At 44.9% G+C, this 20,972-nt stretch overlaps 1 long non-coding RNA gene across 1 annotated transcript; it reads left to right on the forward strand.

Annotated features, from left to right (window-relative positions):
* The first annotated feature begins 7,430 nt into the window (after positions 1–7,430).
* LOC144178897 (uncharacterized) lies at positions 7,431–8,205 on the forward strand. Its single transcript, XR_013324091.1, has 3 exons — positions 7,431–7,616; positions 7,812–7,957; positions 8,050–8,205. It is a non-coding gene; the product is annotated as an uncharacterized LOC144178897 (long non-coding RNA).
* Positions 8,206–20,972: the final 12,767 nt, after the last annotated feature.

The following is a 20,972-nucleotide window of genomic DNA, read 5'->3' on the forward strand; positions in this document are numbered from 1 at the left end:
TTGTAATTTCTTCAGAACAGGACTTTAAACAAAATAAGGCAGCACATTTCGCAATTGGCCTTATATGAAATATGTTTCAGCATATGTACGGGCACCATCCGTACCGCTCAGACTTAAGCAGCAAAGGTGGGGGTCGCCGCCGCACGCGCACAAATACGCGACGTCCTGGCTATCCAAGAAGACGATGAAAGGCGGAAAACGTTCGCACGGCTGCCCCTAGCATCTTGCGAACACGTCAGCCCGGCCGGCGCAAAGAAGCCACGCAGGCTATAAACAACAATAACGCACCTTCCCGCAGGTAATCATTGTTTAACAGGGGTACTTGAACTCAGCCGCCCGTCTCCCCGACAAGACGTTTTCAAACGAACTCTGCAACGTGCCTTGCTGGTGAAGGGGGAACGAGCAAACTGAACTACGACTTTGCGACAATACATGTCTGTAGTGTAATTGCTTGATGTGTATTGCATCAGAACGAGTTAGTAAAGTGTACATGGCATTATCAATTATTCTACTTTCTGCTAATCTTGCTCTACTTTTCATTTGATGCTGCCATCTGCCTTTACGTCACTCGTTTTTCATAGTCAGTTCATGCATAAACTGTTTGAGTTCTTGCACTTTCTACAGGTATTTTCTTCCTCTTTGACTTCATGTCTATATAACTTGCTGGCTTTTTATTAAGTACACAATTGGCAAACGTTCCTCGGGATCGCTGGCCCTACGCTGTTTTCAAAATCATCTTAGTTACTTTTTACTCTTGCTACTTGGTGACTTTGTCTAAATTGTTGTTTTTTTGCGTCGATCACCAACACTGTTACATTTATGTTGTTTCAGATACGATTTGCATAATCACCGAGGATATATATACTGTATTTATTTATTTATTTATTTATTTATTTATTTATTTATTTATTTATTTATTTTTATTTATTTATTTATTTATTTATTTATTTATTTATTTATTTATTTATTTATTTATTTATTTATTTATTTATTTATTTATTTGTTTGTTTATTTATTTATTTATTTATTTATTTATTTATTTATTTATTTATTTATTTATTTATTTATTTATTTATTTATTTATTCATTTATTTATTTATTTATTTGTACATACTGAAGTCCGTTAAGGGCTATAGCAGGAGCGGCTAAAAAATGCAAGGTTGCGAGTGGAAGATCAACACTTCAGGTAAAGGGAAAAAGAAAAAAACACTCCTACACACACATACACACATTATAATACCAGATAATGAGCACTAGGAAGAGTATTCTGTAAAAGTATTCTCTAAAAGAAAAGTGAAAAGAAAAGTATTCTCTGAATGCTTTTCTGCAGCTTCCCCGTTTCCCAAAGCAAATAGCACCACCAAATAAACGGGAAAAAATGGGTGAATAAAAAGGCGGCGCATTATCTATAATTCCTGGATGTTCTCACAATGGCGTAATGAAGACTGTGGTAGCTGCAGCCCACCGACCCAACCAACCACCATTATAACAACGAGGTCATCTCAATGCCTCGCTATAGAGTTTCACAAAGGGCAAGTTGCACTTATGCCGTCAGGCGACCCGAATGCCGTTGAAGCCTCCATGTATACTAGCTACCACGCGCAGTTCGAGCGAACGCTACTTTTTCCCTCAGGGATTTTGACGCCAACGTTAGGCCTCGGAAAGGCTTGACACTTCCTTGTTAAGGTTGCGCAAAGCGGGACGCTGAAAAGCTGCGCGTGGATATCCGTCTTGTGTGAATAGAGCTTTAAGAACGAGCTTAGATTGAGAAAGACCTGGTATTTGCAATACACCGACGACAACACGAGAAGTATAACGGACGGCATTCATCGGAGATGCATGATTGATGTGATAAAGCGAGGGGATCGAGACATCAGATAACACGGTGGCTTTGGTTCTCTGCGAAGCTCATTTGTTCTTAAGCGGTCATCTAAAAGGCAATGTAACATGCTCTGCTATAAAACTTGAGTGAAGCAAAATAATGACATCTTCCTTAACGCATTGCATGGATGGGCACACTTCTCTAGCATAGAAGGACGCAGTTAACAGTTCTCAAGTCGCTATGTGTGCGTCCTGCAAAGGCTCGAGTTAGCACTTCTAGGAAACACAGAACGGCCTGTTGTTCTAAAACATAAAACGGCTTGTTGCCGTTCTGTGTTGCAGAACGGCAACAGGCTTAATAATTTAGGGAACCTGCCGCGATCAAAAACCAGCTGGGACTATACCCTCCCCTTGAAGAAGCATAAGCTCGGTCGGTTCTCATTTCAGATTCGTCTGCATGTGGTGGTCGGAGGGCAAGCTTAGCGTCTTTCCTCCCTGGGCCGACTTTGCAGACAGTTCAACCGTCGAGGGAAGACGTTTGCGTGACAGATGGTGCTGCCTCTTCGTCGTCGCCACTGCCGCTACACATGGAACGTATAGAAAGAGAAGGAAAACTGGCGATGAGAGAAGAATAACAGGGGAGGGAAAACAGGAGAGGACACACTGCGAGCCACCACTCACGCACAGAGCGACTAGGAATCGGAGCACGTTTCCTTCCATCGGGCGCGCGTCACCGCTTCAGTTCGTCGTCGCGCAGCAGTGGCGGTGCCTTCTTTCCGACGACGTCTGCTATAGCGCGTTTTCTCTGACGTCTTCGCTCCGCAGGGGAGGAAAGCATCGCCGAAGTCCTCTCTGCCGCCCAACGCCCTCCGCTCCTTCCTCGGAGCGCTTTTCTCTGAGTTTGTCAACGTCCCTGGTCGATGTCAGGCTGCAATATTGGTCATACTCTGCGCGTTCCGAGTCCCTTTCTCGGCTCTTTCGGCGGCCGCTGCTCGCTGGACGGTTTCAGCAGGCCCTTGCCCCCTTCCCCCAGGCTCACTCAATGGCGTGCTTCGCTTTCCTTTGTAGGTGCGTGCGCGACTTAGCCTCGCTTCGGCCGCTTGCGCCATCAGCGCCTGGCCTGCCTAGCAATGCCCGGCCACGTCGCGTTTCTCCGAGCACGACGACAACGTCTGCTCCTCTTCGCCCGTCTCCCTGCGGCTGCCGTTGCTTTTGCTTGCGTTGCCATGCCGCCGGACAGACGTGACAGAGACGGATGGCGCCGCTGATGTCGCCGCCTCGCGCCTCGTCGTCGCGTGGAGAGACGTGCCGATGAAACGCGCTTCTTCTAATGCACTCTGGATGGTTCGCCACCCTTGCTTCTCTTTGCGTTTGTTTCACTTCCCGATACGTGCGTGTCATGGGCTGTGGAGACGCCCTATCTCTCCTCCTATCCGCCGGCCGGGCCGAGCGCTCGCCTTTCGCTGAGCCGCCGCAGATGGCATGAGGACGTGTTCGTGTATGCATAATGCAAGTCGCTGTCGCGACCCCGCTATAGATGCACTTGTCGACGCGTGTTAAATCGTGGTGTGGAAGAGCCGCTGCCGTGCGGGGCGCTAAGCGGCCGCTCCATTTGCAACTCCTGCCTTCGTGGGGCGACAAACGCTCTCACTTACATTATTTTATCGATGCCTGTTAAGTGCCATTAGAAAGGGTGAAAATGGTAGCTGGGTGCGCTGGCAGCATGCCTTATCATGTACAGCTTTCTGGCTGCTTACTTTGGAGTCATTCCGGGCAATGCAAATTATTTCTGCCCAGATAATACTGAGGGAAAATTATTGGTTTGTGTGCAGTTCTCAGCTTCGCGCGATGCTGTACCACGTTCCGGAGCCAATGAAACTGACTGTTTTAAATCTAGACAACAAACTAAACAAACGCTATTCCGTGTTCCGCAAAGTATTTTCGTTGCGTTCGAATCCAAGTCGACTTCAAACGCCGAATATATTTATTTTCTGCAATGGTTTTACTAGGTTTTGGAGTGGTCAGCCCTTCGAGCCAGAAAGCTGGTGATGTCATAGCATTAAAATGAATATGAAATACGCCGCCCCAGTATGAGGTCTGAAAATCTTGACTATAAGTTACGAAGCCTCTTTAAATTAATGAATTTGCTCCCCTGCAGCCTCGCTTACTTGGATTTTTTTCCTAATAATGTATACTGGCATGGGACTTACGAAAGCAGCCAGCCAGTGCACTCTTAATCTGGTTCCATATAAGTTCCAGTTAACAAGGGTGATCCATATATTTGATGTGGATCCAAACGAAAGAATAACTGGAACGCAGCATATAGGTGGATATTATCTGGAACCGTTAGCTTGTTTTCTTTATGTTCGTGGTTTTTATCTGGAACCGAAGAAATGGGGTCATGCGATGTCGGCGGTTCCGGTTACTGTTCCACTTATGTCCCAGTAAACGGTTGGGGAGAGTGCGTTTGTATATTTTTTGCTCGTGTCTTGTTCCGCATAACTCGTGCATGGCAGTGAAGTATGCTCTCTTTCATGCATCAACTGGAACAATGAACCGCATATATATTAGGTGCTTCTTGACCCAAGATGCACGTGCGCGTTTAATATACACGCGCACACCGCACATAAAATTTAATGAACTTCGCCGACATCTATGAAACTGCCTTGCAGCAGTTAACTTTCATAATACGGCTAAGCTGTAGTTTTAGTGATGTCCTTTGACAGAAAACGAAATCCCACTTTTTTGTCAACGCCGTACAAAACATTAAAAATGTCGAGAGGAGGATATTTTAGGCAAAAGAAGAAATTGCAGGAACCCATTTCCAGCTGTTCTGCGGCACCCAAACCGCTTTCGTGAACATCGTATTTTTCTAATTTGAGGCGTCAAGTATACAAAATCACCAGTGACTTCAATTTGAGAAGGACTAAACGTCTTCCCTTTTCCCGTCTGCCGTTCGGGCAAAGCCATAGCTGCTATAGCGCTGCTATAGCAGCTATGGCAGCTGCCATAGCTGCTATAGCGTGGTGCTTTTGTGAACATCTTCATTACGAAATACTTATTGAGGCCATTACATTTTATGCATTTGGATTACAAAGTTTCGCAGAAACGGCAGTTTTTGTTCAACACTCAGTCATCATCTCGCTGTGGTGTAGTACGCGCTCAATGGTACTTAGTCCACGTTACTTATGTTGTGATGGGGTACATACATAATGGTAACCGACTGCGTCACATTTTACACCGCACACATCATGCTACGCATGCAGTTATATGCTAAGAAGTTCGTTTTTGTATTTTGTCTCGTTCCGGCTATTAATTTTCACAAGCAAAAACGAAAGCCTCTTTGCAGGAGGAGAACGACACAGAACCCGGAGAAGTAAATCTACCCCGCGGCATCTGCCTTACATTCTATATATTTATACTGAAATGTCATTCTTATTTCAAATTATGCATTGCAGTATCGCAAAAATTCGCAGTGTTACCCTAATGTTGTTACTTGCCATAGTAATTCAAGTTCACCGAATGACCTGCCTTCTCCTCCTGGTCCCCCCGTTGCTCTTTTCCTGCACTATTGGTGTTCATGAAGACAAACTGCTGGAAAACGGGAAGGTGTATAATTACTCGCTTATTAGCGAGTAATCACACTGGATTCACTATACGGAAGTAGTTTTCTATAACGTGGATATCAAAGAGCGTCGCAGTATATATTATTGGTATTGGAAAGACTTGTTGTCAAGAGAACGCAGTCAATAAAGAAGCGTCGTTTTGTTTTCACTGCAAAGAACGAAATAAAGCTGTCATCGAAGTTTATGCACACATACCGCACGCGCTCACGGCCCGCGGCGAGAAACAACTTTGGCCCAACTAACGTGTTAAATTGGCTAATATCTGAGCTCTTTGTTCCAGCCTCAGAGCCGCGTAGGCGTCCGCTTAGAGGCCTACTCCCATTTTCCGAAGCAAATATAAGCGATCAAGGGTGCCGAGTTTGTGATCTGTTCCGCGGACTGGTCACTGGCCACGGCGTGCATCGCCCAAGGCACGGAGGAAGAAAAAGTTGGCCGAAACCATTACGAAACGACCGCCACTTCAGTGCGGCATGCCGTGCGCATGCGTTGACAGCCGCAAGGCAGAGCCGCTTGCGTTGATGCGTGGTATAGTGGGACGGCAACGGGTACAACGACGATAAGGGAAAAACGGGACTGCGTGAACACTTTTAACGACAGCAGCGCCCCTACGTCTCAACGTTTTCACAAGCTAGTTTTTGTTCGTCCGCATGCAGCGCCACCAGTGGCCTTCTATAGCGGTGTTCTTGATTGCTCGCGTTATGCGCCTGATGTACTAAATGAACAGTCGGTCAGACTGGCGGGAACGGTTACCAGTTTGGTTGTGGCGTGAAACTACGGATTTCTTCATGTCCTCGGGCTGTATTTACTGTTCGACGAAGTGAAGTTTTGCCGGGAGGCGCAAAAAAGGTCAGTGCTGCTTATTTATGTCTGGTAACGGTTGTTGTTCATTGACTTGTTCATCACTGCGTCCGATAAACGTGCCGCTCCGCTGCCTGTTCGATGCGAGAAACGTTTGCGGCCGTTATTCATTTAAGCTTGTGTGTTTGTGGGTCGGAGTCGGCTTGACATTTCTGACTGCATACGTTAGCTAGGGCTATTTAGAAAGTTGCTGGTGCGCGCATTTCTCGAGTCTGCATGTCCCCTGATGGTGTGGGGTTGCTTAGTTGTATATTGACGGTTGCTGTACCTGTCAGCGGTACTGAATCTTCTCGGGTTAGTCGCACGCTGTTGTCTCGCGCGCACACACTGCGCGGCTTGTTTGTCGGAGCGTCTGTCTTTAGCCTTATCGGTATTTTCAAACTTCCGTGTTAATTGCGTTGTGTTGGTCTTCTGAAAGCCATACATTTACTGTGCTAATCACGCTATTCCGCCTAATGTTGATGTGCGTTCAAGACGTTGGCGGCAGCACTGCTTACGTTTATCTGTGTTGTGTGTGTAGTTGTTCCCCGTTTCTTCCAATGCCTTCGATGAATTCAGATGGTCTATTTACACTAGTCAACTTTAGTTGGCTCCCTGGCGTGTAGTGAAATGCAAGAGAAAGTGGTTGTCTGAGCAGCAGCGTAGTAACAAAATGTCCCTTTTGTGGAGGGGAAATCAGGTGGAAACACGCAGAAAGTGTGGAGCCGTTTCTATGCTGTCAATGTCAGTGGTAACCTGAGACCTCAGAATAATTACCCATAAAGCTCACGTGTGGACTATTAGAAGTTTTAACGTCACAAAGTAAGTTTAAAAATAATTCATTCCAGCCATTTTATGCTATCAATGTCAGAGGCAGCTACAGGGTTGGAATAATTTTCGAAACGCTCATGTGCAAAGTTGTTGAATCATGATGTGCACCAAACATTAATCCATTTTTGTTCTCCTTTGAACGTAGAAATTATACTGCAGAAGCAGATTGCTACATTCTGTGTTCATACTCTATGACCTGTTCAGAAAGAGTCTGTGGCTGACTGTGGAGACATTTGGCCCTCCACTGATAGGTTGTGACAAATGTTTTTGTTTCTCTGCAAAAAAAAAAAATGAAAACAAATTATTTCCATTCTTTACATGCTCCTGCGAAGTCATGGCTGTGGCATTTACTGGCTGGAGACATCTTCGGCATGCTGAAGGGTCGTCGGGGAGAGTGCGGCGGATTATGAATGCCCTGTGGAGCTCATAAGCCACAAAAGAGTACCTTTTGAGTCGTGCATATTGTGCAGATATTCACCAGTTCGCATAGACCAAGGACAGGTGAGCTTAAAGTATGTTCAAATATTTTTATATCTCAAATTGTTTAGCAAGAAAAGATTACCAGGGCTTCCGCTGTAAAAAAGACATTCGACTTTCGTGGAACGAATCAGACATTGTTCAATATTTTCTCGTGCTCCCTGGGTAAAGCAAGGCATAAATTTATGCTCTGATATTTTTGTACTGTTTATTTTCTAGGCAATAGGGCGAAGATAGACCTAAAACAGCTGTACAAGGAATGCATATGGCCATTTTAATTGTATTCGGACCCCTTCTTGGAAGTGTATCATCAGAAGGCAACACATTAAAGCTCTTGCACGGGATGAAATCATTGCATTCTACAAGTAAGTACGCACTGCCATTTTTGGGTCTTTCATGGCGCGTTTTTAGGTAGTTTCTTTGTAACTAATGGTTTGAAACTTGAACTTCTTTTCAGTGACAGCTTGGCCTGCGGCTCAAGGTGACAGTAGGAGCTTTTCGGAACACGTTAGCGAAACTTTCCTGGAAGTGCACTTTGAGACGTCCCTGGCAGAAACACCCGGGTCTTAATTTTGGTTGGGTAAGCTGGCATTTTGTTTTTGCGGGACTCAATTTCTGGGGCTGTTCATCCTAATAAAATCTCACTCCTAACAAGTTATCGTGAACGCCAATATTGGCCATTGTGTTCACATTCCGCCTATTACGGATTTATTTATTTATTTATTTATTTACATACCCTAAAGGCCCGAATGGGCATTACATAGGGGGGGATAGAGTGGGGTTATAATCGAAAGTACAGTACATTTTTCCAGCAGGACATAAATGAAGGCAGAGAAGGTGTACATGACTATTGCATCGAGAAACTGAAAGTACAATCCAGAAACAACGCCAAACAACAATACATTACATTTAATGAAAAAAGGGCTTCACGCGAAATACACTTAAAACAGTAAGCAAAAACAAAAGAGCGCGAACAGTACACTCTACTGGGGGCAAAAAAGATACAGAGAAAAAAAAGAAAAACACAAGAAAGATTTATGCGACATCAAAGAACTTCAAGAAAGGTTTTGAGTGCATGTTGAAATGATGATGAATCGGACAGTTCTGCGATGTGAGCAGGTAACGAGTTCCATTCTGCGATTGCAAGGACTAAAGGAGAGTTTTTATATCTTTCTGTTTTAGCGAAAATTGGTTTAACTTTGAAAATGTGGTCAACCCGGGCAGAGATATGAGGCGGTGGAATGATATGAAGCTGGGAAAACGGCGTGCTACTGTGGTACAGCGAGTGAAAAAAAGATAGTCGAGCCAACTTTCGGCGCGTGGCAAGCGAGGGAAAATGAAGTGAATCCTTTAAAGAAGATACGCTTTGGTAACGCGAGTACGAGGACGTAATGAACCGGGTTGCCTTGTTCTGGACGGATTCCAAGAGGTTAGTTAAGTTTGCGCCCTGAGGATGCCATATGATTGCACCGTATTCTAGTTAGGGCCGGATAAGGCAATTATATGCATGAAACCTGGTTTCCTTGGTGGCTAAATGTAGGCGCCTCTTGAGAAGGCCAAGTTTTTTAAGGGCTTTAGTAGTTATGTATTCTATATGGCACGTCCACTTTAAATTCGCCGGGAAGAACACACCTAAATATTTAAACGATTGAACTGAATCTATTGGATTATCATTTATTTTGTAATTAACAGGAACTGCCTCGGGGGTAGGACTAAACATTATGTGTTTGGTTTTTTCTACATTGATGTCCATTTGCCAGCGGCTACACCATTCCTCTAGCTTAATCAGATCAGATTGCAAGATAATTGTATCGGCTGGATTAGATATTTCTCTATATACTACACAATCATCCGCAAACAGGCGAATTGCTGATTTTAGGCTGCATGCTATGTCATTGATGTAAATCAATGATGCTCCAACTAAATTGATGCTCCAACAGTGGCCAAAAAGTCCACTATTTTGTATTTAGTTTTGTAAATATTTAGCTTTTACACTTGAGAGTTGTTGCGATGATTTGCCAGCACCACGGACACGCCCAACGTGGTTGCTGCTACAACAATACGGTGGCAACTGACGATTTAAATTTCCCGCTTTCAATACGCCCGTAGCACCAATAATACTCGCAAATACAGCCGTAGCATGAGTAATGCTTGCATTGGATTTTGACAGGTGGTGAAATAAGGGGTAATTTTTTTAAGGGAATTGTTTAGAGCACAGAAAGTGTTGTCTGCAAGAAAATGTGCTATAGTTGTGATTTATAAGAAAATTGTGCAACAGCCTACTTCAGCATTAGTCAGCTCAACTTCTGCCTCATACCACTACGAACCATGGAGGTAATACATATCGAGAGGGAAATATTTTAGGTGGAACTAATTCCCCAAAAAATTTCTGCCACAGTGCGATATTTATGATTTCCTATGACTGGCCATTTATTTTTTTGCGGTAGAAACATCGTTTAGCTGTAAGTTATATTAAGCCAGCCTCACTACAGCATTCTAGGGAGCACATTATACAGTACAGAGAACATTTTTTGCAGAGAGAAGGTGTGTAAAATATAATGCCGAAAGGTGATTATAGTAATTATTATTTGATTAATAAACGAAACCTCTCAAGGATAAAAAAACCTTATATTCAGGATACCGAGGCAGCAAGGTGGGATACTTTCCAGAATCAGGGCAATTTCATTGATTGTCTGTGGGGATATTGTTTAGCGCACTTTCACCTTTAGCAGCACTCCCAGAAAAAACGCGAGAAATCACTGATTTTAAATCAATTACTGTGTTATGAAAGGGCCTAAGCAACTCACTCATTTAAAGCAACCATGTAACAAAATATTCTTGTTTCCTTGAAGGTACATGAGGTGAGCAGTATGTCTTCTCGAGGCCCGGTTATTCTGAGAGAAGGGACTGGCGCCATCAATATTGCCCGCAAGAAACACATCACGGATTCGCCGCCTGCATTGTCACTTCAGGATGTGGTCATCCTCTTCGCCGCATATGTCATCTTTTTCATCGTGTCATCATGTTCTTATGGTTGTGTGCCTTTGAAGAGTTCTTGGGACTTTTGCAGGGAGTTCTTGGAAAGCATGAGAAATTTGACAGTGGCCTGGTGTCATTTAAGTTGGAGTCTTTGTTGAAATACTTGAAGTGTTCAGCTCTACTTGGGATTATAAATTATTGGTAGAGGTTAAAGTATCTCTTGAAAGGCATGAAGGAGGTCAGATGAAAAGCATGAAGGGGGCGAAATCAGATGAAGAGGTTTAAGTTACTGGCACATGCAAGTTTCATGTCAACTAAACACTGAAGTTGTGCCTTATTTTTCATCATTGGCACAATGCGCAGGCTGTCTTTGAATCTATAGTGGGTGTTAATGTAGTTCTTGGCACCGCATTGTAACGTCCTTGTTATTCAAGTGTAGCTCATGAGATTTTTTTCTTTTCGTGGCAGTGCTGCTGCTGATGCAAAAGTGACAGTGCTTATTTACGCAGATGGCTTGCGCCTTCATTGACAAATTTTAGTACTGTAAGTGAACTGACACCCATGCCGTAGAATAATTTAAAATGTGCTTATTTGGCTTGAACAAGTCTTCTCCTTTGAACAAAGTTGCATTTCTTGCTTGGCGGAAGCAGGGATTTGGTCACAATTACACTGACAGCAAGACGGGAGGGTTTTTATAGCACGCAACTGTGAATTTTACCTAAGGTAAAACGTTGAGGCTGGAAAAAATGCTTTCAAGTCTGCTTTGTAAAACTGGTCCCCTGTATGATTCAACGCTGGCTTGTTTGCTTCTTAAGGATGTCTGACTTGTTCCCGCTTGAATTGATGACGTATATAATTAGTCTGCTTGTTAAATTTTATTATGTGTAACATGCTTCCAGCTACCTGGTTTGCAAAATTATATAAGATTCACGCTAGCTTTTGTGAGATTTCCTGGGATGAATTATTTTAAACAACTACAAATTGTTTGGTCAAGTAACGTGCCTTAAGTCAAAGGCCTTTGCAGGACGCTCATAAAGTCTATTTTGCCTACAAATAGCTTGATGTTGCACTTACGTCTGGTGTCAGGAAACTACTATCTTTAATAATCATGTTTTAATTGTGGCATACTGCCGCATGTGACCTCTCGTGTCAAAATGTTTTATCGTTAATCTTGGCTCGAGCGTTGTTTTCCTAAACTCTTGCACTGCACTGTTGTAGGTTTCTGATAATACAACCGTGTATGGCTTGTTTTTAGGCCTTTCCTTACAATTTAATAACAAACTGCATTTTCCCAAACAGTTATGCGTAAACACAGTATGTCAAGCGCAATGAGTAATTCCGCCTTTGAATTACCTTGGTTTATCTGATAAGACAGCATATTTGATGCTCACTGTTGTATAATGTCTGTGTCAGTGCCGCGGTAGACGCACACGTCTATTTATTTATGAAGCAGTCGACCCTAATACCGTCTTTATTAACCATGTTTTTGAGTAAAAGTGAATATCATGTGAAAATGCCACTTGGAGCCTAGTGTTATCGTTATGGTATTTATTCCTTGTACGTTGGTCATTTTCTGTGCAATTTAAAATAGACCGCTATTCAAATCTAAAATGTATGAATACTAACACCCAATAAAGTTGTATAATATGTTGAAAAGCAGTGTATGAGTCATAATAGTTTGTTTCGTGCGTATTTTAATGCAGTATATTGTTTCTTTTATATGCAGCTGAAACCCAGCACAGGATTCTGCGGGTGAAGCCAAAGAGGGTGTGCCGCTCTAGGTGCCTCAGACCAACTTTTATATAGAACTGTGCTCCGATAGGCAACTGTTGGGAACTGTCAGGGACCACACTGCTGCGGTGGTTTCTGCTTTCCAATTGTTGGTATCACTGCGGGTCATATATCAAGGCTGTGTTAAAATGGTGCTTGCGGTTTCCTGCTGATACCAATGCATCCGCCAGCCTGGCATATGACCTCGGTGTATACCGACAGGAAAGCAGAAATATTGGAAAAGTGGAGTCCCATAGACAGCTTCCTAATGCCTATAGGAACACCGTTTTATATAAACAGCTGGTCTGAAGGTACCTGGAACGGCGCACCGGATAAATTCCATAATCATTTTACATGGATCAATGTTCCAGTAACTTAAACTACCCTTTTATTTGGAACAGTGATCCGCATACTTTTATTTGGAACACCGATCCACATAATTTAGTTGCAAAAATATGTGGTGCACTGTTCCACTTAATTTTCAGGATATGTGGAACACGGTTCCAATTATATAACTGGAACTTTTTTGCAAAAAAGTTCCAGTTACTAAGTGGATCTTACGTGGAACCAGATTAAGAGTGTGGGTACAGCGTCGCTTACCCGCCTAGCAGTGCTCTGGAATGACAATACAGACAGATCTATTGCCTAATGCTTTTTTTTTTAATGGCAGCTCTTGAAGCATAGGTACGAACAAGCAGGCGAAACAGACGGTAAAATTCCGCGTGCAGCGAGAAATCATGCCCCTTGGAAGTATGAAGTGCAGATTGCAATGTAAATGCCGACAATCAACTAGATAAGACGGCTTTTATTGCATCGTCTGCTTTGTTTTTGCCTTGCAGATGTATGGGAAAGCAGTAATTGCAGTATGTACACTGCCACCCTTCTTATCACCCCTTTCCATCTCCTTTCGCCCTTTTACAATTCCCCAGCACGGGCCCTTCCCACCATCCCGCATCAAAAAAAAAGAAAAAAACGTGTTCATTTTTTTTTCTTCGCCTATTTTAACTTGGTAACGCGTAGCAGAAGACCCCATAAATGTTTTCTACGGAGTACTTGCTCTTTTCTGCACCACAAACGCTATCAAGAAAGTGCCATCGAACAATACTCTTTATGTCATTCAGAAAATTGTTAAACGTAGAGGGCCGAGAAAAGAAACTGGTTCATTTAATGCATTCAGTTATTTTCTCCCCAAAACTGAGAAGCTCGGCGCTTCATTTCGCCTTCTTTCAGTCGTCCCTTGAGATCGAGAGGTACAGGCCTACTTCAGAATGGACAAGGGTGCCACGATTATACCTTGCATGCTAACACAGTTCTTGTGATCTACCACATTTGCGTGTGATCAGCATACAACTGCAAAGGCTAGGCAACGAAGGGAATGCTAACATTCTTACTAACCACTGCAAGAGGGCGCCGTCCGCCCTTTCGCGGCTGCAGCCCTCAGTTGTGTTTGACGGCTAGACGCACTTGCGACCCCGCTGGCGTATTCCCTCCATCCTGCACGGTCGGCTGCCGCTGTGGGCGCACTGCAAACAGGAGCGGCGTCTGCTTTCCGGCAGCCCGCTTATCAACAACCCCCCTTGCATGGTATGCCTCAAAAACGGAATCAATTTCGAAGCAGCCCGTCGCGCGGCAGCGTTGTCCACGTGGCCTCCTCCGTCTCCCCTCCTCCACGTCTGCTTGTCCTCGGCACTCGCTGCATACAGGCATGGATGGATGGCTGCAGCCCGCTGGTCGGTTCGCGTGGTACGTCTCTATTATGGATTACGAAAGCGGTCGCGAGAGCGTAAGGTATGTAAAAAGGAGGTCTGCTTTTTGGCCGGGGACCACGTGACGGGACAGCGGCAGCTTCGACACAAGCGAATCGACTCGGGGACGCTCGATTCGGGTCCTGGTGTCGCCGCCGTCAGCGGTGCGGACCAGTCGCGGGGTCGTTAGCGACGTCTACCTGCGCACGGCAATCGATCACGCAGCGCACCGCCTGCCAGGGCTGGCCGGCCGACGTGGCCCGACGACGCTGGGGGACGCTTCCTCGGTCGTGCGCCTTTTTTCCCCTCGCCCACGTGGCCCGAGCGCTGATCGATGGCTGCGGGGAGGGTCCCGCTCTGCGCCGGCGTTTGTATCCGCGAGACGACGAGCAACTGCCTTATCGAGTCCTTATTGTATTCTTCTCGGTCACGAAAGAGCGGCTTCGATCTGTCCGCGTCGACGACGACGATGCGTCGGCACCGCCGACTTCGCTGCTGCATAATCGGCCTCTGCTGCCGCCGCCGCCGCCCGGCAGATAAGTTGCCCGAACTACGGCTGTCCCGTTGCCCTGCGACTCCTTGCCTGTTGTGACCGTTACGTCTCACCTAAATGGACGCTTGGACTACGCCAGAAATAATAATAAAATCCCGGGCCATCTCGACTAACGCGAAACCTGGGGAGGGGGAAGCATGCAGCGTATGTGTATTCTTTGCGCCTTGGCGTTTCTGCCAGGATACCTTTCTCAGGATGCCTTTCCCCGGATACCTTTCGAGACAACATTCGTTGTTTAGAACTTTTGGCGCAACTCTTCTTACCTTTGCTTTCGAGGCGCACGACGCAACTGCCAATCAATCAATCAGTAAAAAACACAGTGCCCTTCCACTCCGTGAAGAAGTATGACCAGCAAAGCTGTGATGCCGAGCCCCAACGTGAGCGACAATATGCTTTGACCGGGTCGTAGTCAGAGGGGCACGTTTGTTTGCAATTTGCGATTGAGCATTGTTCCTGGTTAACTACTTGAACAAAACTTTGACGAACTAGAGTTTTATTCCAGTGGACAAACATGGGGCTGTCCGCTTTCCTCCCGTAAATGCCCATGTATTGACAGCACCCTAGAATTCCACATTATTAACAACCTCACTGTGAACTCTGTAATGTTGAATGGATAAAATTCGGCGTAATTTTGGATTCGTTTTAGTGGCTAATTTTCATATAACTTGTTTTGGAATAGTTTCGATAAAGCAAGAGTTAGGGCCACTTTCTCTAACTTTGCTCTCTCCGAAGATGGACGTGCTTCACTGTGCAACCAGCCGTTAATGTGGAAAAGCCATCTTATAAAAACCAAGTTTACAGCGATCTTTTTAAATTCGGCTTCACCTCTCAACACAATTGCACTGCTAAAAAGACATGTTTAGGGAAAATATAAGCCGTCCTAAATTAAACACGGAGGCCGTAGGACATTTATTTTCCTTTTTATGAATTTTTTATACGCTGAAGGTGTGGCGCATAGTTTTACGATCCCGGGGAATTTGAGTTGGCGCCGCAACGTGGTGCTACGCTTGTGTGTGGTTCTTGCCTACATCGCACTGTTGCCGGATATGATCGGCTGGATCCTAGCCATAGGCAGCTTTGCTTGTAATAAAGAGAGGAAACTTGCTGGTAAGCGATGAATTGGATTGAATTGAACTGAATTTATTCCAGCACAAAGAAAAAATACACCATGAAAACATTACAGGGGGAGGTCCCAAAGTCGGTCGGCGACTCTTATATCTATTAGTTGGGGTAACGGTGCGATAAAGGGTTTAGTGGTTTAGACTAGTACAAAACAGGTGAAAACAACATAGGTATAAAAGCAAGCACACTAATAGATGATAAGTATTGTCACATGAACATAACAGGTTACAGAATATACATGTGGGTTTCAAGACATGGTGACAAAGTGCACAGTAAAGAAAAACGAAAGCATGTGTACAATAAATAGAAAAGTTGTATATATGTTATAGAATATATGTGTGGGTTTTCAAAATATGGTGACGAACTGCACAATAAAAAAATGATGCGTAGAATAAATAAACTGAAAAAGATGAAAGAAAAAAAGAATAATATAAGGTGCTACGGCTAAAGAACAAGATCAAGTCAAAGTAAGTCTTAGGTGGGTATATCGTTTAAACCTTGAACAAAATAGTTTTTAGCACGGTAATATAGTGCAATTAGTATTGACAAGGTGATGATTATTGACTCCATCTATGTGAGCTTCGAAATGATTGAGTCTGTCCATAATTACTAATAATTTAAGGCTGAATAACTGATGAAGGGGAAGGATGTTTAAGTCATGATAGATAGGTTTGGAATGAGAAACAAATGGACTAAATACAATTACTCCGACGGCTTGGTTTTAAAGGCGTCGGACAGCCGATCACGATGTGTTATGTAGGTGTTTCCCCCCCATCAAGCACTGAGAAGGGCGGAAGCCGCGGCGAGCAACACTATGTGAGAGAATCTCAATGAAACGGGAATGTGAAGTCACCTGTTTTCCTTACGGACCTGCAGCCATCCAAGTATCACGAGAAAGTTGCAAGTCAAGTCGACCCCTCAAGAGGTAACTGTCTTGCACTCGCAACCAAAAAGAAGTATCATCATCATCAACCTACTCAGGTCCCCCGCAGGACGAAAGCATCTCCCACTGTGACCTCCAGCCGCTCCTGTTCTGCGCTGCTCGAGTCCACAGTTTACCCCCGAATTTCTTTATTTCATCCCTGCATCAGATCAGAGCTAACGCTGTGATCATGTGACGCAATGTGACAATGGCCAACACGAGAGGCTGCTGTACTGCCCTCATTCGAGCGATCAGAATCTCTACTGGTCCACCTTTTACCCTTTTTCGGTTTTCTTATATATCCTCCATACTAGATCGTTACAAAAAGAGTCGAATTTTTTTTTTCCAGCTAGTGGGCTGTCATAAATATCGTCAATAAAAATATGTGCTAGTTTTCTGTAAACATACAAACTGGTTCATTTAGTCTTATTTTCACTGATCGAGATGTTTAAAAAATCCGGCTTGATGTGCTCAATCCTAATTCACGAGTATCCATATTTAAATATTTTTTCCTCATTCTTGACGGTTCGCGCGCGTAAAAAAAACTCACCCTAACATGAACTATTCTGCGCATTTGTAGCAAAATTTGAGCAAATCGCATTGATACAAAGTTGGCCTTCAAAATTTATCGCTCAACGCATATCGGTTATTAACATAATCAAGTTTAAATACAACGAAAAATCAATCCCTCTATACTTTGCTCATGGTAATCGTGACAACAGGAAGTCGCTTCGCGATAAAAGCGGCGATAAAGCAATCTGTAGTAAAACGATTGCAACAAACCAAAACAGTCACACTAAAACAATAAAACAAACAAAGTAATTGTATACTCACCCCGCATTACGGAGAGAACAAATATTTAGTATCGCTTAGTTACGTTCGTTTAACCAAGCGTGACGATAAAAAGGAACTGGCTCATTCGAAGAACATTATTATTCTCGGCGACAAAAAAAAAAAAAAAGCACCGCGCACCTCAAATTCACGCAAGAACTCCTGGTAACTTGCCAAGAAAGTGGATCGATCCCTCGGTACCCGTTTGCTTATATATTCCTCTCAATCCCTTCTTCTTCCCTTTGTATTGTCACTGCACACATTGTTACGCAAAACCAGAAGAAAAGGAGGAGTAACGAAAGGAATCTCTTTTTTCTCTTTCTATCTCCACTGTTTTCGAAACGGGCCGAAGTGTTCTTTTCTCTTCCAAAAAATTCGCTCTCGCCAGCCGCCCTTCCTCCCTTTGCGGCGTTGAAAGGCAACGGTGTCAGGAGGAATTGAACAAAGTGGGAACTGAACCCGGGGCGACGGGGCTGCGAGCTTCTCGATTAAGCAAATACAAGACGAGCAGGTCGGTGCGTGCGTGCGTGTGTGCGTCGTGCGCCGCAAAGGAAGCGGTTGTGCGCGCCCGTCGTCTGCTCTGGCAGGCGGCCGCTCCCATAGGGTGGAATTGAAAATACACACACCTTCGTTAGCTCTCCCTTTGTTCGGTCCGCCCGCGTTACGTCGCCTTTCTTTGCTTCTATTCCCCGCGCTTGTTTTAGCGACCACGTGACGCGAAATTAAGCAAGAACAAAAGTCGGAGCGAGAACTGAAACAAAAAGGACACAATATGTATTTAATTTCGTAGACGGTTAAAATGATGAGCAGCAAAAGAGCAAAAGGTGAGTAGCTTTGAAAAAAAAAAAAAGAAAAGGTAGCAGCGAGGCTTAAAAAGGGCGTTTAGGTTTTAACTGGAATATACAACAACGAAATGAGACATGCAGAACACGAAAAAAAATACAGAAAGGAAAAAGAAGAACAGGGAGGAAAGAAGAAACGGATACGAGGAAGGAATGACTCCGCCTCGCTTTCGCTCCACGGACATACACCCGCATCGAACACGCAAAAAAAGAAAACACGAAAGTAAGAACAAGCCCGCAAGATCGGCAGCACGTGGCGCTCGCGCGCGGGGGCGCTCAAAAAGCGCGCGCACGCACACAGAAGAAATAAAGGGGACGTCGTGTGAGTTTTGTGCGTGCGCAGTATATATACGCGAATGTACGCGGCGGGGCATTCCTCGGTGAGCGCGCGCGGCGGTCCTCTCCTGAAAAATCGATTGTTAATTAGCAGTGGAATGAATGCCGGAGGGGAGATGCCATCAATCATTGTCACTTCTGAAAGAACAAAGCCAGTTAAATATGCGCGCCGGCGGCAGCAGCAGTCGGCCCGGGAAGTGCGCTCTCTCTCTGCAGCAGCGCCCGCGGAATCAGAAACAAATGTGCCGGCGAAAGTGCCGCATAATGCGGTGCGAGTTCGCAGATAACAAGCAGACAGGTTCGCGGCCGCCACAGTATACGCCGCGCGTCTGTGCCGTGGACGCACAGACACGTATACCCTTCTCCGCCCGAGAATTTGCTCGGAGCAATCAGCGAGTGTTTATGCGCGCCTGAAACACATCGGGAACCGTGCCCGTACAAGAACGCGCGCGCGCGCGAGCGCCCGGAATTAATAAGCTGGCAAGACATTTTCCTGTTTTTCTGGCGCCCGGAACGGCCGATATTTTTTTTTTTAAATACTTCAACAATTATCGGGAACAATGCGGGAGCGTACCTAAGCTCAAGTGCGGACGGGGCAACCAACAAAATATCTCTCAAGTGTGAACAACTTGCTGGTATGCGTGATGGGTGCAGCGGTAAGAAACCGTTCGAGCTGAACCAAATGAACGCCTTTAATTTAGCTGCTGCCGAAACTAATCAAGCTCTCCTGAAGCTTTGTTTTCGGTCGTTGATCGTTAACAACCGCCCGGGAATCAATTTTGCGATCTCGAGGACACAAAACAAAACGCATAGAAATGACATATTCGACGTTGCAACGTCGGTTGAGATACAGTATATGCAAGCCCGGGTATAGATGTTGGCACAAAATACAGGATGACTCTTATAAGAGACCCGCCGTGGTGGCTCAGTGGCTAAGGCATTGTGCTGCTGAGCACGAAGACACGGGTTCGATTCCCGGTCGCGGCGGCCGCTCTTCTGATGGAGGCGAAAAGCGAGAACGCCCGTGTGTACGAGATTTCGGCGCACGTTCAAGATCCCCGGGTGGTCAAAATTAATCCGGAGCCCTCCAGTACGGCGCGCATCATCGCCTGCGTTGCGTCGGCGCGTTAAACCCTACAATCAATCAATCGACCCATATAAGAGGATGAGCCGTGATGTGTTGTAATGTTAAGATTGTTCATTTGCGATCTCTCCTCGAATTACGAACAACTCAACTGTCACTGTTGCAGTCAAACTACGTGAAGTCCATCACTGCTGGCTCCGGGGTATCCGGTCAAACAGGCTGTGAGACCTAAAAACATAGAAAAGAGAAAGTGTTAAGCAGGACACATTCTACGCTGATGTCCCTTTGTTGTCACTCAACTGAAAGCGTTATGTCGCTTGCCTAGATCGATCATTATTTTCAGGTATATGATGGCGTGTATGAATCTGGGGTACATCAGCGTTGAACGGCTTTTCGATGTCATCTCTGCTCTTACCTTGCACCAGGGAAAAGTCTCCGATGCAGTAAACCAAAAAACACAATATCTAGCCTGGGTAAGCTAAACCTGGCATTTAAGGCAACACTGTACATTCAGTACAATCGAGCAACTGAGGAGGACACAAACTTAGGTTACTACACAAAACAATTTCTGTCATACAATTTCTCTGCCTTGTATATTGTAGCGTGATGTCATGCAGGAAGTGTTCTAATTTATATCGCGCTCATTTTAAAGTGCTGGAAATGGCGTCATATGCTTTAAGGAGAGAGAGAGAGAGAGAGAGAGAGAGAGAGAGAGAGAGAGAGAGAGAGAGAGAGAGAGAGAGAGAGAGAGAGAGAGAGAGAGAGAGAGAGAGAGAGAGAGAGAGAGAGAGAGAGAGAGAGAAACCCAACACATTTGCGTGTGATATGTTTTTGCCGCGATTCTAATCTTATACGAAGTACGTGGCCGCATATGATGCTTTGCACGGTACTGCCCCCAAGGCAGTAACGCTGACCGACTGCGCCTTTGGAGAGCTGGAATAGCGCGAAACATTCTGTTGCTGAAATCTCGTCTTTTACTCGAAAAGCATAAGAAATTAGCACGCCCATTCGACGTCTAAATGGAAGCAGCCCTTGTTTATGCTGGTATGGAACGCTGCGGAATGGTGTCCCGTGCACGATCAGCCCCTGCTACTTCACTGGTATTGTATTAAATTTACCCGCTACTGCATTGAATACACACTGAATGCTTAGTCTCTGACTGGGCTGTCGGTTAATTTATTACAGTTGTCCTCCAC

Source organism: Haemaphysalis longicornis, unplaced genomic scaffold (genome assembly GCF_048455015.1).
Source record: "Haemaphysalis longicornis isolate Haplotype H1 unplaced genomic scaffold, Haemaphysalis longicornis Haplotype H1 scaffold_4, whole genome shotgun sequence".
Classification (NCBI taxonomy): domain Eukaryota; kingdom Metazoa; phylum Arthropoda; class Arachnida; order Ixodida; family Ixodidae; genus Haemaphysalis; species Haemaphysalis longicornis.